Genomic DNA, 18,452 nt, shown 5'->3' with positions numbered 1-18,452 from the left:
ACTTCACCAAGAAGATAGCAATCAAGACCACAGAGAAAATTATGGCCTTTTCTAAAAAGCACACATGTAAAACAAAATAAGAATAGAACTAACCTGCTACTTAAACAAGCAGTCAATAGATGGGTATTTGTAAATATGGCCCTTTTCTCCTATAGCCCTTATTATAAAATACAATGATAAGTTCTTACCTGCTTCAATTAATGTAATGGGAACATTCAAGCCTTTTTAAAGAGAAAAATCCCAGAATTCCTGTCGTGGCTCAGTGGTTAATGAACCCAACTAGTATCCATGAAGATGCAGGTTCGATCTTGAGCCCTGCTCAGTAGGTTAAGGATCTGGTGTTGCTGTGGCTGTGGTGTAGTGCCCTCTAGCCTAGGAACCTCCATATGCCATGGATTCGGCTCTAGAAAGACAACAGACAAAAAAATAAAATTAAAGAGAAAATCTGGAGTTCCCATCGTGGCTCAGTGATTAGAGAACCCTACTAGCATCCATGAGGATTCAGGTTCAATCCCTGGCCTCACTCATTGGGTTAAGGATCCAGTGTTGCTGTGAGCTGTGGTGTAGGTCGCAGACGTGGCTCAGATCCCGAGTTGCTGTGGCTCAGGTGTAGGCCGGTGGCTACAGCTCCGATTGGACCCCTAGCCTGGGAACCTCCATATGCCATGGGTGTGGCCCTAAGAAGACCAAAAAAAAAAAAAAAGAGAGAGAGAGAGAGAGAGGAGAAATCCTCATGAATTATTTACCAATCAGTGGTGAAAAGATGTAAGGGTAAAACAGGTGCAAGGGATGAAACTACTGGCTTCTGCCTGTACTGCATATATTACAAAGGAACCCAGGGCTGGCTGTCACATATTGACTTTTCAAGTGTGTTCTTGTGGTTCTGAAAAAAGTCTGAAACATGAATTTGGAATGTTGTTTTATTACATCATTGTACATCACCCAGTGTTTAACATGGGGCCGTGTGTACGGAAGATGCTAAGTAATTGGTGTTCAGTTAATTCTCTCTTTCTCAAGCATCTATCTTATACCTATGTATTTATATTCTTATTATAACCTCAGTTCAAGAAAGCCAACAAAATTGTTTGTTACCCTTAGTCTTAGTTGAAACCTTATTTAAAGTGATTCTGACACTTTTCTGCTTTTGCTTAGGAAGTACTACCAAAATCCAAAGAGAAAGTATTAAGTGAAGCAAAGAATTTGCTTGATGTTTGCTTATTATTTTAAAAAAAGGCAACTTTTAAAATTGAAAACCACCAATCTGGGCAAAAGAAAAAATTGTAAATTTCTGGGCTAAATCCACAAAAACAGATGCAAAGATCATAGAGAATACTAGACCTTAAGTTTGTGAAACTGCACAGACCCAGAGGTATATTTAATATATTTATAATGTTTGTTTAATAAAAATAGCTTACACAGAATATTCTGTCATTTTAAAAGCATATCTACATGTATTGACCCCATCAGAAATTTGTTTCCAAAAAAATAAGGACTTCTTGCTAAGCCTCCCAAGGGAATGAATGTATAAAATAATCTTGTGAGATGAAGAGGTAGAACCAGATTTCCTGAGTTTAAATTCTAGTTCTGTGAAATACTCACTGAGAGATCTCAGGCAACTCATTTTCTCTCTCTCCTCACATTTCTTCATCTTCAACATGAAGATCATAATCACACTAAGTACCCACCTCAGAGGATGGTCATGAGGAGTCCAGGAGTTAAGGTACCTAAGTATGCTCATAAAGTGGCAGGCTCATAGGGAGTTTCAAAAATATGAACTATGAATTATTATTAACTGCTAATAAAAATCTAATATAAGGGAGTTCCCTTGATAGTGCAGCAGGTAACGAACCCAACTAGAATCCATGAGGATACAAGTTCAATTCCTGGCCTCATTCAGTGGGTTAAGGATCCTGCATTGCCATGAGCCGTGGTGTAGGTCACAGATGCAACTTGGGTCCTGGGTTGCTGTGGCTGTGGGGTAGGCCAGCTACTACAGCTCTGATTTGACCCCTAGCCTAGGAACTTCCATATTCCGTGGATGTGGCCCTAAAAAGACAAATATATATATATATAAAGAGCACATTTTAAAAAATTAAGGAAAAGTATCACTGAGGCCAGGGAGCTAGTACCTGGAGGAATTCACCTACTTCCTGACCTTGACATTTCTAGCCAAAGGGAGGGGGACCCTCTGTGTCTGCCTCATGAAGCCCAAGTGCCACCATGGTTGAACCACTTGAGCCCCACCTTAGGGCACCTGGATGCTTGATGCTGTAAGTACCTGCACTCTGTACTATGAAAAGTGGCCCCATCTCAACGCTGTTTAAGTAGACCAAAGGGTGGGCAGCTGACCCAAGGATGGTAACTCATAGGCTGGCCAGAAATTGATAGCAGTGGTTTCTCTGACAGTATAAACTGGATCCTTTTCACTGTCTTAGAAATTTACAATTACAAACCTTGGGAAATTAGGCATTTGTTCTTTAACAACACATTTGTGAAATATATACTCCACCAATAATGACTGTGTGAGGCATTGTTTTAAGCAAAAGTGATAATGTGATAAAGAAAACAAAGTTCCCAATGTCAGTGACCTGATTTCTAGTGGAAAGGTGGACCAAGAAATAAATGTTTGTTGGATAATGATAGACACTATTTAATAAAACAAAAGTAGATGAGAGAAGAGGTCAGGAAGGTATAATATTAGGTGGAGAGGTCAAGGAAGGCTTTTTGAGATTTGAACAGAGATTTAAATGAAGCGAAAGAGCAACCATGCAAAGAGCTGGGAGAAGAGCATTTCAGGAAGAAGTAAATACACAAAGTCCCTGATGTGGGAATGAGCTTGACACATCTGAAGAGCAGTCAGGAGGCTTGGTGGCTTTCTAGATTAGGTGGGCTAAGAAGTCAGAAGATCAGTTCAAGTCCAGAGTAGCCCCTGAGGGCCATAGCTAGGAGGACCTCACTAGCATGCCACAGTTAGAAAGGCAGGAACAGGGCAGACCTGCAGAAAAGAATGAGACCACACGACCTTTGAACAGGAGACATGCTTTGGCTGTCTCAAATAATGTTCCTTGGCATTTCCAATTTCTGTCTACCTCTGGCCTGAGAACAAGTACCCTTTCCCTGAGGTGTCCTTGTAGGTGTCTGCCTCTTGTTTCCCCAAGGTCCTAGTTAGAATAGCCTCTAAGATCTTACTTGATTCTTATTCAATAGTTTGAAAGATGGATTATTATGGTCCCATTTTGGAGGTAAGAAAGCTGAGATACTAAGTAAAATGACTTGTACAGATCTTGAAGTAAGTTTGTAAAAGAAGGTAAGCTGGCCCCTATACCTTCTGACATCACACTGTGCATCTATACATTGGGAAAATTAAGTTTATGATCATCTTTCATCATAAATGCAGATTATCTTAAAGAGTAAGTCTTCATCAAACTAAATTGCCTTTTCTCCCAAACGTCTGTCTACAAATTGGAGGGTATCTGATTGCAGAAGAGAAGAAAAAGCAGTAAGATGATCAAAGGGTAATATAAAAAAAAAAAAACCACCTCCCTAAATGGTGAAACAGCATTCTTTCTAAATATTTTGCTTCACTAATATGTTAGTTTTAATCTATTCCCAAATACTTGGGTTCTCCCACCCATTTACCTTGACTTTTGCCTTTATTTCTCTAACTCTATTCCTACCAGTTTCCTGGCATCACCAATTTCATGTTTAAATTATCTGTCACCTGTATCCTGGCTCCCCTATGATTCATACATTGTGCAATATGCATTCATAGTATGCGATCAACTAATGCGGAGTAGTTAAAGCTGCAGATCGTGTAATCCATTTCTCAACATGATATACACCATGGAAAGGCAACTGCAGTAAAAAGGGGGTTGATTTAAGAGGCTCCCTGGGCAACGACAGTCACAATTTCCAAACGTGCCAAAAATTCATTAGGGCTCCATGTCAGATTGCCGTAATCTCTGTACCGATGGTTTAATAAATACAGTGATGTGCTGTTCCGGAGGCTGCAATGAACACTGTGGATATTCTCTACAAGCAGTGTCTTCCTATGAACATATTCTTCTCCTGAAGAATTATCTGTGTTTCCTGATTTGTCTTAATGATACTTGAAGGACTTTGCAAACAACCTGCCTATGGTAGGAAATGTTGAAATAAATCACAGGAGCTATCAACTAGAGTCCAAGCTTGGCGAGTTCTCCAAAGACATTTGATATAGAAGATGCAGGAAAATGTCAGTACCTTTATTTATGTCCTACAGCTAACTAATTTTATGCTAATTTCATTTCTATACTGTGATTCCTTTTTCTACATGTTGATGGATGGGTTTCATGAGTTAATTCTCTAGTTTCTGAGGCAGGCGGACTGGACATAAATCCCAGGGTTTTGTAGAAGAGGCAGTTGTTCCATGCTACTTATTATCAGCACAAGCACATTGCAACCTTGGCTTATTTATCAAGATACTGCTACCGTTCTGCACATTTTCAAAGAGGCTTAATCTACCCAGAGCAGCTTTTAATGGAAGAAGCATAACAGTCTTTGTGGTTTGTTTCTTGTTATTTTTATTAGGATTTTTGTATTCCAGGTCTGATTGGGAGAAGAGTTTGAACTTCTTTCCTGTTTTATAAAAGCTATCTAGAAAATGGGACAAGGAAATTAGCTAGGGCTTACTGCTTCAGAAGACACCTCACGGGACAGATCTGTTTGGGCAAAGTTGGCAACCCATGGGTTTCCCATCTGTGTGTCCTAGGACCCGTGGAGTAAACACTGGCTCCCAGGCTTAACTGATTCCCTGTATTTTCTTTGGTGTGAAATTTACAGATTTCCAGCTTGAAAAACAGTTGATCATGGAGAAAGATTCTTTATGAAAAAATGGATCCTAAAGAATTTTAAAGACTCCACATTAATAACAGCTAATTTTCGAGGGTTTATGATGTGTTAAGCACTGTTACATGATTTAATCTAATCCTCATAACAAGATCAGGGGTTAGTTACTCTTTTTAATCCCAATTTCATGAAGAAGTAAACTGAGGTTTAAGTTGCTTGTATAACTTTCCCGCTCCACTTTCTTACAGTTGGTGGAACCAGAATTTCATCCTATACTGCTGTACCCCAGAGAGCATTTTCTTCACCATCACATCTTGGCTGCCTCTAAAGTTGATCCTTGTTGATTCTGTTCCTTTCTCTCTTAACTCTCCAAGCTTCAGTATAGGAACTATCCCCTAGCTTTGAGTTTTCGCTCTATTTCCTAAGGACTGATCTCACCTGGTGACTGTGGCGCCCTTTTGATTTAATCAAATTGGATCCAACAATACTTCAAAAGGCAGCTCCTGTATGACTGTGGCCCGGGCAGAGAAGGACAGTCCCAGTGAACTGATTAATTATTCGAACCTTGTGTACACATATTTTTACTTACTGAGTATCCATGACACAAGAGACTTTGAAATGGCAAATCATAAGGCCAGTGTAGCTCCAGCTGGTTAGGGAGTTGAAGGTGATGTGGCAAAGATTGTTTCCTAATAGCAATTCTCCCCTTCTTCTACGATAACATAATATCTAACTTTTAATTATGTACACTGCCCAGATGAAAACTACATTTCCCATATTTCCTTTGAGCCAGATATATTCGTGTAACCAAGTTCTAGCCAAGGGATGTGACAAGTAAGTTTGTGGGATATGTCCCCAAAGGAAGAGGTATGTTCTCTGCTTTTCTTCCTTCTGGATGACTGAAATGTGGGTATGAGAGTGAGCTATGTCACATCATGCAGAGAAGAGTGACAATGCCCTAGGAAAGAAGAGCAATAGGAGCTGGGTCCCTGGACTTGATGGAACAGATCAGCCACATCAGGGTTGGATGGCTTACCCTCAGGCTGCTACAAGAGAGGAATAACTTTCTCCCCTCCATATACAATGTTAACTTATATGAAGTAACAGTGGCTGAATTCATACCCTTCCTACCAGGAGTAAGTTTATCTTAACCAAGTCTTTCCCATCTTTTTCAGAATATTTTTTCCTAATCTACAGAGCAGGCCAAAAGGAACATTGAAAAAATAAGAGAAAATTTTGAAAAATACAACACAGGGAGTTCCCGTTGTGATGCAGTGGTTAACAAATCCGACAAGGAACCATGAGGTTGCGGGTTCGAACCCTGCCCTTGCTCAGTGGGTTAACGATCCAGCGTTGCCATGAGCTGTGGTGTGGGTTGCAGACACGGCTCGGATCCCGCGTTGCTGTGGCTCTGGCATAGGCCGGCAGCTACAGCTCCGATTCAACCCCTAGCCTGGGAACTCCATATGCTGGGGGAGCAGCCCAAGAAACAGCAAAAAGACAAAAAATTAAAAATAAATAAATAAATAAATACAACACAGATTATATTAGTCTAGAAGGGTAGGTAACTATTTTTGAGAAGAAAACTTTTCTTCCTTCCTACATAGAGCCAAAATATCAAGTGAACCTATTTTATCAATTATGTGAATTCTGGATGTTTAATCTGCATGACGTCACTCACTCACCTAGCAGATGACTTAGTTATCCATCATGGTGTTTAGCTCGGTTTCAACAAGTTACAGAGACACAAACATCAACAAATTCTGTAAATCATACTCACTACTTATAAAATTTCACTGCGCAGGAGAATCAACTGGGAGCCTTTATTGGACATGCAAATGTCTTGGTTCCATCCCAGATCTGAGCCTTGTGTAAGACCCAGGAATTTGTCTTTTTATGAATCAATCAAGTGATTCTCTGTCTCACCAGAGCCTCCAAACCCACAAGACATTGGAAACATGTATGGAATATTAGTAATAATAATATAATAACTATAGAAATGTTACATAATTCACTGACTTATATAGATCAGTATTCCTCTCAACACTGAAATAGTAATATCTAAAATGAAGTGAACATTAATTATGTGTCAGTGACTACATAAATTTTTTGACATATTTCATTTAATTTTCAAAATAAAAAGACTTTTTTTTTAATAATTCTTCTTATTTTACAGATGAGGAAAATGAGGTTTGATAAGTTTGGATGGACTTGCACATGATTTAGCTAAGACATGGCAGAGCTGAGTCTCTTCTCCCAAATCCAAGAGCATAACTGAGATGCTAAGGCCACTCCTCACCCTTAGCACTGTCGTCATCCAAAAGAAAAAACATGCCTCAAAGTTTCTTCAAGTAAGGACAGCAGTGAGCACACAGGTATCCAGCATGTCCATGCCTTCCATTTATAGGATATTATATAGGACTTAGAAGAAAAACGAATCCAGAATTACAACAAAAGAAAGAGCATTGAAACCACGTTTTCTATGTTTAAAGACTAAGCATTTGACAAACCATCTTAGCTATGAACACAATCACACACATATGTGATATATACAAAAATGCTTTCAGTGAGTTCCCAAGATTGTGCCTGCTGTATTTTCATAATTTTAAATTCACTATCATTTAGTTCAGAATTTCTTAGTGAATGGTTTCATTTTTTGTAATTTAATTGTATTGCTTTTTTTTATCTGTACATGGCTAAGCTGTGGTTTGCATTTTTCAAATTTGTAAGTTTTTAGTTAAAGTGTTTTTATGTATATAAACCATATATGATGTGTGTCTCTCTGTGTGTATGCCCCCTCCACCCCCACATACACACAAACATAAATCACTTATATATATTATAGCTATCAATCCCTGTAATAAGAGGAGTCATAATGTGGATTATAAATTCATATTAATTTAAACATGTATACTTGTGGGTTTTTTTAATTTAAAATAATACTTACATAAGCAAGACACCAGAATATATCAAATCTTAAGTGGGTCTTTAATTACAGCAGGAAGTTTAACAAAGAAATTAACATATAAAATGTTACATTTAACTCAAAGACATCAATATAGCTCATGCCTTTGTTTTATAGCAAGAATTTTTAACCAACAGTACGAGTCAGAGAGAAAAAAAGTCTCCATTTTCAGTAAAAATAAAAATGCTAAAATTAAATAGATTAATATCTAATTTTTACCTTCATTTACATTATGTGCAAAATTATCTTAAATATTTGTTATGGATGAAGTGGCATTCTACCAAATTGGGCCTTTTCATAGGAGAAAATGTTAACATAAATTGTTGTATAAATCATTGCCTTGTAGAATACCAGAAGGCGCATATAAAAACCCATATCTTTACTGCACATATTTCCCATTAACCATAATCTATTAGTAATTGAAGTTCATTACAAATTCTTGTAGACTTTATTGCTATCGTGCTGCATGACATACCGAACCTGGCTTGCATAACAAAAAGTCCTTGCTGGGAAATATCCTATTAACAATGACAGTGCATTTGTCATTGTGATAATAAACCCAAGAGCTGCCTGTAGATTATAAATTATCAAGGCACCATTTGTGCTGCCCTGGCTTGAAGGTTTGTCAGTGCTTCCATTTTAAAACCCTGATTTTCAGTGAGTTGTAACTCAACTATCAGAATCTGCAGTGAGCTACAACTTTGTGTCCAAGGACTCAGCTCAGGACTCTTTTTGGAACAATTCTTGAGTATGATTTACATTTTCCAATCAAAAAGAACAGAAGTCTGCTGGCTTATGCACAAGAGTATTGAAGGGATCTGTAAGACATAATCATTTCCCACCACAAAAGATATGCTTACCTCTGGCCCAGATACCTAAGACTATTTAAAATCAGAGTTTATAACAGTCTCAATTTTGTGCCTTAAAAAGACATTGTTTAATTTTTAGGAGGGTAACAACTAAATTCAAATGTTGGACATTCAAGATAATGACATATGCCAAGTGATTATTTTTTCCTTCCATGCCAGAGCCTTCCGCTCCTACCCTCTTCAGATCATAATTTGAAAATAGAGGAATTTACATGGAGCAGTAAGAAAACATTACTGAGAAGGAAGAGGAGCATGGGAGAAGCAAATGTAATATTGAAATAGAAACAGCCCCAACTGTGTAAATAGATGTGCCTTTGGCTTGGAGGCAAGATTTACCAGACTGTGATATTTTTCAGCCAAGGAGCTGGAAGGCAGTGGGACCAGAAAGGGCTTTTGTATTAAAGGGCAACTGATTCCACAAGCTCTTACTTTTCTTACTTTAAAACATGGGGTTTGGATAATTACAGTTACCTGAAAAATCTCCTAAATTCCCAGATTAAGAGCATGCATTTCCACGGCTGAGATCAGAGTGACCAAGAAACTCAAGTCTTGGGGTTCTGCAGAGAGGGAGTTCTGACTTTGGACACTTGGACACAAGACCGGATGCAATGTGGGATGGGAAAGTGACAGGGAAGGAGAAGACTCAGCCTGGTTCTGACAGCAGTTACTGACTACTAAGGGGAACTGACGAGTTAATAAAAATATAATACAAAATAGAGTGAGACAGAAATGCAAAACTGAGCTGGAGAAACTACTTGGGGGGGAATGTAACACAATTAACTCTTACTAGAGGGTTAAAGAAACAGATTTCATGGACAGGACATTTTAAGCAAGATTTTGAAAATTTCCTTTTTTTTTTTTTTTTTTCATTTCTCTTCAGAGGCTTCTCTCTTACCCTCTCCCCCAATGCTATGCCCTTTTCTGGGATAAGTCATAATAAGCAGAGAATAATAGATTCCCAGTTCAGAAATGACTATTACCTTGCAGTATGGTAGACTAATTTCTGCTTGCCCAGCTTCTAATGACAAATCGGAATCATAGCCAGAATGTACCAATTGCTTAGAGATGGGGGCAGTGACTAAAATTCAGCAGAAGGAATATGTCTGCTTTTTAATTTCAGGGAAATGCTTAATATCTAGGTCTTTCTAGCCTTTTGCCAACAGGACACTGGGCTTCAGTTTTACTCAATCATTAAGCAGGAAAAAACAAAGCAAAGAGGCCTTTTATTGAATTTATTTATTTTTAAAAGAAAAGTCAAATAGCCCAGGCCATATCAGCACAATCTTTTACACAGAGAGTTCACTAAGAAGGAGCACATGCAAAATCCTAAACCCATGTCCCAGATACTACGCTAAGCAATTTATGCATTTCACTGCAATCCTTCAAATCATAAAATAAGTTTTAATATGTCTGTTTTATTAAAACAAATACTTTGGCAAGTTGTAGAACCTAAGGCAGGTTAAGATCTGCCTAACATCAAACAGCTATTAGGTAATATAGTGGCACAGGCTGTGCCACACTCTAGCCTTTATAAACCCCTATTGCTGTTTTTAAATTTAATTTCAAGAAATAAACTAGAGCATTGAGAGAGCCAGTTTATCTCCACCAAAATTTAGTTCATGTTACTAAATAACTATGTTTCATTTCCTTTCTTCTTTCCTTCCTTTCCTCCCTCCCTCCCTTCCTCCCTCCTTTCTCTCCTCCCTCCCTCCCTTCTTTTCTCCAAGTAATTTGATTGATACTCTCAGTCATGTACTATTCTGCTTAAATTTTATTCTCAAGAGCTATCCCCAAAACAGTGCTTTCATGTTTAACTAAAGGCAAAAAAAATTAATCAAATTTACTTATTCAATAAAGATTACTGGCTCTATCAAAATTACACAATATTCCTTTGACTTATTTAGAACAAAATCCATAATTCAAGATCTACTTTTCATTTGGAAATGCTTCTGGTCTCTATAACAATGAAGCATACAGAGTTTGCCCACAGCTAGATAAGAGTTCTGCCACCTTCATTTCAAATTTCACAATGTGGTCACTTCTGTTAGTATCCTTGCCATTGGGTGATGATTATCTGTTCTTTCACTTGCTTCCTTTTCAAACTCCATTCCTAGTGCTCTAGTAAATCACATTTTTTTCCGAGCAAGTTTTATGTCATTTTATAATGGTGAACATGATTGCATAGTACACAGAGTACTGAAATATTCTGAACAAATGGAGTAGGGTCATTTTGATTCCAAATATTTGCCCAGGCAATAGTTTGCCATTTGGAACCAACCTGGAGGCCAATGAAAGCATGACGAGCCATCTGCTCATTCTTTCCGATTCTCAAGAATTTAAAACAATTATTCCCATTCCTAAAGCACCCTTCTTGCAAAGAGTTTGCAAATTGCCAAGCATATTATTTTATTTATCAACCCAAGCTTCTCACTAAAACAAAAATGGATACTTCAGGGGAATGTAAAAACCTATCACATGTCATTTCCAATGATATCCCCAGAATGTTTTCTTCATGGAAAACCAAAGAACAAACACATCAGCTGTCTTACTCCAAGGATAAAGCATATGACTTCAGTAGGTAATGATTTCTTCTCTCTATCCAGACCAGGTTCTCAGGTCTTCATGATCTAAAGGTGTTTTGAACTCAGAATAGAGAATATGGTTATTGGAAAAGCAGGAATATTAGACATAAGAGAGAATTCTTGTTATTGAGGGATGGGAAAGAAATACATACACCCAACTCTACATCAAATATGCGAGGTAACATTAAAAAAATCCATTTTAAATGTGGAGACCTGGAGTTACCATTGTGCCTCAGCAGTTAACAAACCCAACTAGCATCCATTAGGATTCAGGTTCGATCCCTGGCCTCACTCAGTGGGTTAAGGATCCGGCATTGCCATGAGCTGTGGTGGAGGTCACAGATGAGGCTCTGATCCCACATTGCTATGGCTGTGTGCAGGCTACCACACAGCCATACACCACAGCCTGGGAACTTCCATGTGCCTCACGTGCAGCCCTAAAAAAGAAAAAAAGAAAAAAAGAAAAAAAAGAAGTAAAAGGCTGTTTGGGCAGTGAGACGGGAAGACATTGAGAACACAGTGGAAGCCAGTGATCATGTTGCATTGCTGACAGAGACCATGGCATTCAGGTTTGTTTTAGCAGATTTGTTACTCTCACTGTACAGACCAAATATAAGTGCTGGCTCTCCCTCAGAGTGGCAGCCAAATTCTCCCTATCCCAAACTTATAGTTTGGACAGAGAGAGAGATGGGTAGAGAAAGTCTTTATGAATTTGGTCTTTTACTTGAAAAGTCTAAGTAATCCATTATTTGTCTGAATTTATCTAAAAGTAATTCAATTATATTTTCCACCACTAAGTTTTCATGAAATTGAAAGTGAAAAGAACCAAGTCCAATTTGTGAAAAAAATAAAAAATTTTGCTTTTGTCACTTTCAAAATATGTGTCTATCACTCATGCAAGAGCTCAAAAATCTACATAAGTCAGTTTCCTCCTCCTTCCATCCTTGAGCCTGTGTTACTGATGATACCCAGGCAGGACATATTGTCCTTGAGGGGACAATGGAAGGAGCATTCCCCAACAATAAAACAGGCTTGATTTCAGATCTGTTGTTTTACATTATAATAAATCTTTCTTCCCACTCCCACGCAAATTTCTCCTAATCTGAAAAGATCTTGTTATCCTGCTTTCCACCTGATTTCCATATGTTATCTCTTAGGCAGAGCACATCACAGTGGAGGGAAGATTATCTCTTAAGCACAGCCCAGTACATATGTATTCATGCCTGTGTACCTTGTCCCATGAGAAGAAATTAGTCCCTCCATAATTAGAGAAAGGTGTAAGTCAGTAGTTAAAGAAATTACAAGTTTAAACAAAAGAAAGCCAAACCAGAAGTCCTGGGCTTCTTCATCATTACAAAGATCATCTAGAATTCTTCCTTCTCTATACTTCATATATTAAATACTATGAAATCATTTTTTGATGACATCTAACTATACTCAATTCCTAAAATTTTACCACTGTGATTTACAGAACTGCTGGTCCTTTACAGTTAAAGGTCCTTATGTATCACCCTGACTCTCTCTTTGAAATACCACTTCCCCCATAGCCTTTTCAAATGACAACCATTAGTCCTTCTGCAATTCCCTACACTGGGCTTGAAGAAGGATGGGTATCCTCTTATCCCTTGTTGTTCCTTCCTTTGTATTTCCTCTTCCTTTTCCACAGAAACACTTTTAATCTCAGATGATCAGGTGCTTCCCCACACCAGTCCTCCCAGTAGTGGTCATCAACTCATACTCAGGCCACTTCCTCATTGCTAAAGATTTGTGATCCTGACTCACTGTCACTTTCTTTTGTGCCACTCCAGATTCTATGAACTATCCATGTCCTACTAGTCCAACATGATCCTTCTAATACCCTAGCTCCTCAGGCCTGAGCTCCTCTCTTCCTATGATCCTTTCCTCTGTGCTTCTCAGCCATTTGCTCCCATGAACAGACCACACAACTTGTCATTATCTGAACTATGTTTCTTCCATATTCTCCATTTCCAGCATCTCACTCTCTGACCACCACCATGCTATCTCTCCAGCCCACTCCCAGTCTTCTCTCCAACCTCCCTTTGAGCCCATCAGGATCTAAGCTCTGTCAGTGATAGCAATGACTCAACTTTCCTGAGCCATTTTGGGTTCATTCCCTTTCTCATCCATCTTTAATTCTGTGGCCTCCCTTGCATATAACCATGATTTCTTTGCTCTTCTCTAGCTTCAACACAGGCAAAGACACAGCCCTCATTAAATCCAACTCTCTTCCTATTCTATGCCAGCAACTGTGTGACTCAAGATGATTAAAGAAAAGCATAAAACTATGATAAATGGCCTCACTTTAAATTCATGACCACTAATCTCAAATGGGTTCTTAAGGTGAACTGGAAATAATATTTCCATTTCTCTCCCTCTCTACCAGTGGACTATTTCATACTTGAAACCTCCAATACCACTTCCGCCATCCTCCTTTCTTAGTTGATGGCTGCTCGGTTCATATTCCTCAACTTCATATTTTAGTAAGGAAATAAACAGAACTAAAAGAGAACTTCTGCAAACTGCCCCTGCATGTACTCATTCACCTGCATTGTCCCTGTGCACTGTGGCTTCTCTCCTGGTACTCTGGATGCACTGTCCCTACTCTTAGCTAAGGCCAACACCTCTATTTGCACTGAGGGTACCACCTCCTCCAGTCTGTTCAAAGGCACTGTGTTAGCCCCTCTTTTTCCTGAACTAGAATTTTGTTTTCTCTATTAGATCTTTCTTTCTTTCTTTCTTTCTTTTTTTTTTTTTTTTTTTTTTTTTGGTCTTTTTGCCTTTTCTAGGGCCGCACCCATGGCATATGGAGGTTCCCAGTCTAGGGGTTGAATCAGAGCTGTAGCTGCCAGCCTACACCACAGCCACAGCAACATGGGATCTGAGCCACATCTGTGACCTACACCACAGCTCCTGACAACGCTGGATCCTTAACCCATTGAGCAAGGCCAGGGATCTAACCTGCAACCTCATGGTTCCTCGTTGGATTAGTTAACCACTGAGCCAAGATGGGAACTTGTATTAGATCTTTCTTATCAACATAATAATTTACTGTTTTTTGGTCTCCTACATAAATAATTTCTTAACCAATTCCACTTCCTCCTCTAGCTACCATTTATTTCTCTTTCACGTTCCAGAAACTCTCCTCTAAAATGTTTCCTTTATGCACTGTCATTCATGTTCATGTCATTTCATTCTCTCTTGAGCCCATTCTACTTACTTCATTCTACTCCACTGGTACTGCTCTTTCCAGCATCACTAGATCTAATAGCCCTTAGCCCTCACCTTATCCCTTCTATTAGCACCACTTGCTACATTCTATCTTGAAACACATTCCTGTGACTTTCAGGACACCTTCCTCTCATGTTTTGCCTCACAGCACATTTGTCACTACTTGCACAGCTTTTATGATAGTTAATTTTACATGTCAACTTGACTGAGCTAAGAGATGTATGGATAGAGATGCACATTATTTCTGAGTGTGTTAGTGAGGCTGTTTTTAGAGGAGATTAGCGTTTGGATGGGTAGACTGAGTAAAGGAGAAGATCATCTCACCAGAGTAGGTGGGCATCATCCAATCTGTTGAGTGTCTGACTAGGACAAAAAGGCAGAGGAGGACCAATCTGCTCTGTTTGGGCTCATACATCCATCTTCTCCTGCCCTCAGAACAGGTGCTCCTGACTCTTAAACCTTCAGACTCAAACTGGGACTAAACACTATCAGCATTCCTGGGCCTCCAGCTTTTGGATGGCAGATCGTGGGGTTTCCCAGCTGCCATAATTATGTGAGCCATTTCCTCATAATACATGTCTTTCTATATATCTCTCTATCTCTACACAAATACTATTGCTTCTTTTTCTCTGGAGAACTCTGACAAATACAGCTTCTTTTGGAGTTCATCTCCCTGACATCTCACTTTCGGAGCACCGAAGACTCAGTCTTCAGACTTTTATTTTTCTATCTATGTTTATTATTATGTTGGGGCTTTATATCTAATTTATTTAAGTACCTTGGATATGCTGACAACTCTGAGATCTCTCTCCCTGAGTTCTAGATTTACAAACACAAATTGCCTTTGTGGAATCTCTTCTTAGGTGTGTTATAGGCTTTACACAAGTTTAATATGTATAAATATTAAGCTCCTAGTCTCCCCATACCCAACCCCAAGCAAACCTCCTCCATCTCATCTTTCCATTTCAATGAATAAGAATGCCATCCTTCCAGAAGCTCTGGCCAGAAACCTTGTATTCCTCTCTTACTCACATCCCACCCCAATGTGATGCTGTAAGCCCTCTCTACCCCTCTGCCCAAGTGGGCTTTACTCAGAACACCCATGACTCTCTATTCTACCCTCTTCAGGTCTTTACTTAAATTCCATTCTAAATCAGGCCTCCCCTCACCTTCCTGTTTTAAACTATAAACTTCAACTCCCAATACTTACTATTCTCTTCTCTGCATTATTTTGCTTTATAACATATATCATGACTTTAATAAATATATTACTTATTTATGATCTGTCTCCTCTATCCCCCACCTCTCTATTGTGAACTCCATGGAGACCGAGTATCACTATTTGTTCACTGCTCTGTCCCCAGGACCTAAAATATCAATAAAATATTGTAGGCACATACTAATAGTTATAAAATGACTGAACAAAACACTTACTCTTTAATGTTTTATTGGACAAACACTGCAGCCCTTTCAAGTAACTATTTTGAAGACTGCACCCACTTCACCCCCACCACCTTAAGAATCACAAGGATTCTGACATTTACAGGTTTCATGTCAGGACCCGGTTTCTTCTCTGCTGAGCACAAAACAGTTCCCAGAGGGGGAACAGGAAGGGAAACATGTGGTTTGATGTGTTAAGGCCCTGAGTGGGATGGCTGTCCTGTTTCAGGCTGGTGGGAATGAACCCCCTTCCTTCCTGCAAGGCAGTCTTTGGGATCCAACATCATCTTATTTCTAGGCTGAATCATTTTCTACAACCTCGATTCCTCATGACATACTCTTCCTTCTCTATAGCATATTCATGCGTTTATCCACATTCTCACCCCACCACAACCACCTTCTCTGAAATCAGCATCTACCAAGTCAGGAAAGCATAAACCACTCTGAGTATTTAAAACGAACACAGGGAACAGGTTCCAAAGTTATAGAGGATAAGATGAGGAAGCTGCAAAGCCACCTGATAGAAAGAGAAGTAAGGAGAGATGAGCAACAGCAGAGGGCCCTGCAATTCCAGGCTAGAAGAGACAAGAAAGAGGTGAGGTTATTGAAGCCCTGGGGAGGGCATTGCCCAGTGTAAGCTGGAGCCCAGGGAGGTCATTGCAGGGTTTTCCAGACACACAGAGGAGAAGCAGCTGTGGTTGGAAATCCTGCCACAGGCAGAGAAGGAGGTGGGGGAGCAATTATCTCTTCCCCACTGACTTCTAATCTTCTGTCAGTGCCCTCCTTGGCCAAACTAACCACAAGCACATGCCTTTGGGTGTAGCATAGGACTCTGGAAGATAGCCTACAGGGGCTAGTCAGTCTGCTTCATTGCCTTCCCACCCTTGCAATGTAGAGCAGAGCAGGGGAAAAGCTGAGATATTAAGTTTGAGGGCAGACAGCTTCATCAACAGGCATACAGATGGGGTTTTGTTCATTTACATTTGTCTGTTAATTGGCCCAGAAAATCAAAACATGCATTTGGGGACCTTCAGGATATGAAGGACAGCCAAGGTTACTTTTAAAAGTCTAGGTTTAGGAGGGGAGCTTTTGTTGGAAGTTGGAAGCACAGGACAGTGAGAGGGAGGAGTAAAAGGGAAGACCCTCCAGTGTTCCGATGAGGTTTCAGGTCCCACGGGGCCAGATCCTCCATCTCCAAGGGGCCCATCAGGTGAGAGATCATCCCTTACCATGGGTGGTAAAGAGGGGACACTCTTCTTAAAAGAAGTCAGATAATGGAAAGGAACTACAAAACTGAGCAGAGCTACATGACTTTCTGGAGGAAGCTGCTCACTTAAAAAAATTAAATGCAAAAAATAGTATGTATGTCTACACCCTCCCTCCAGGTAAGCAATTATTACACAGCTACTTTCCATGCAGCTAAAACTCAGGGTTGATAAAGCAAAGCTTTTTTTTTTTTTTTTAAGTGACATTTATTTATTTATTTATTTAAATATTGTCTTTTTGCTATTTCTTTGGGCCGCTCCCACGGCATATGGAGGTTCCCAGGCTAGGGGTTGAATCGGAGCTGTAGCCGCTGGCCTACGCCAGAGCCACAGCAACACGGGATCCGAGCCACGTCTGCAACCTGCACCACAGCTCGCGGCAACGTCGGATCGTTAACCCACTGAGCAAGGGCAGGGACCGAACCCGCAACCTCATGGTTCCTAGTCAGATTCGTTAACCACTGCACCACGATGGGAACTCCTGAAGCAAAGCTTTTGATGTTTGACCACAGACCAGACCCCTGACAAAAGAGCTGGCAGAAGTAAGGGCAAGAAGATGAATATTGGGTGAGAGAAACCTGACCCAATTCATATCCCAGCTCCTCTCAACATTTGGATATCCTTGGAGAAGCTGCTTAGTCAGAATGTATTTCTTCATCAGTAATAATGACTATAATTGATATTTACTGAATACTTCCTATCTGCCAAGTCCCTAAGTAATTTATATGTATTAATTATTATAATCACCAGAACCCTATTATTGGCAACATTGTATAGAAGTAAAGAGAGATTAAATTACTGTACTAGCTCATGTAGCTAAAACAAAACAAAACAAAAACAATCAGCAGAACTAAGGTGGTTTTGCATATTGTTCACCACAAAAGGTATACCATCTAAGGGTCCACCCTTCCCATTAGAATCAAAGTATTCCCAAGATAACTTTCCCAAAGATGGCAGTAAAGTGTTCATCCTAACAAAATCAGTGTATTATGATACTTTTTGATAGATGGGAGTAAAGCATTTTAAAAATTTTTTACACCTTTTTCAAAGCTGCCCAAATTTGCCATGTGGCAGCCATTAGAGGAATTGGGTAGAACCAGGATACAGATCCAGACAATATCAGGCTCCACGGAGATTCCAGACATCTGTTAGAAAGATGTATGACTCAAGTTTATTGTGAAAGCCAAGTAAGGCACCACACGTAAAGCACCAACATTTTCTGGCAATTTTCTCAGTCTTGTATCCATTAAGCTAG

This window comes from Sus scrofa, chromosome 15 (assembly GCF_000003025.6).
Source record: "Sus scrofa isolate TJ Tabasco breed Duroc chromosome 15, Sscrofa11.1, whole genome shotgun sequence".
NCBI lineage: Eukaryota > Metazoa > Chordata > Mammalia > Artiodactyla > Suidae > Sus > Sus scrofa.
This window is presented reverse-complemented; position numbering follows the sequence as displayed.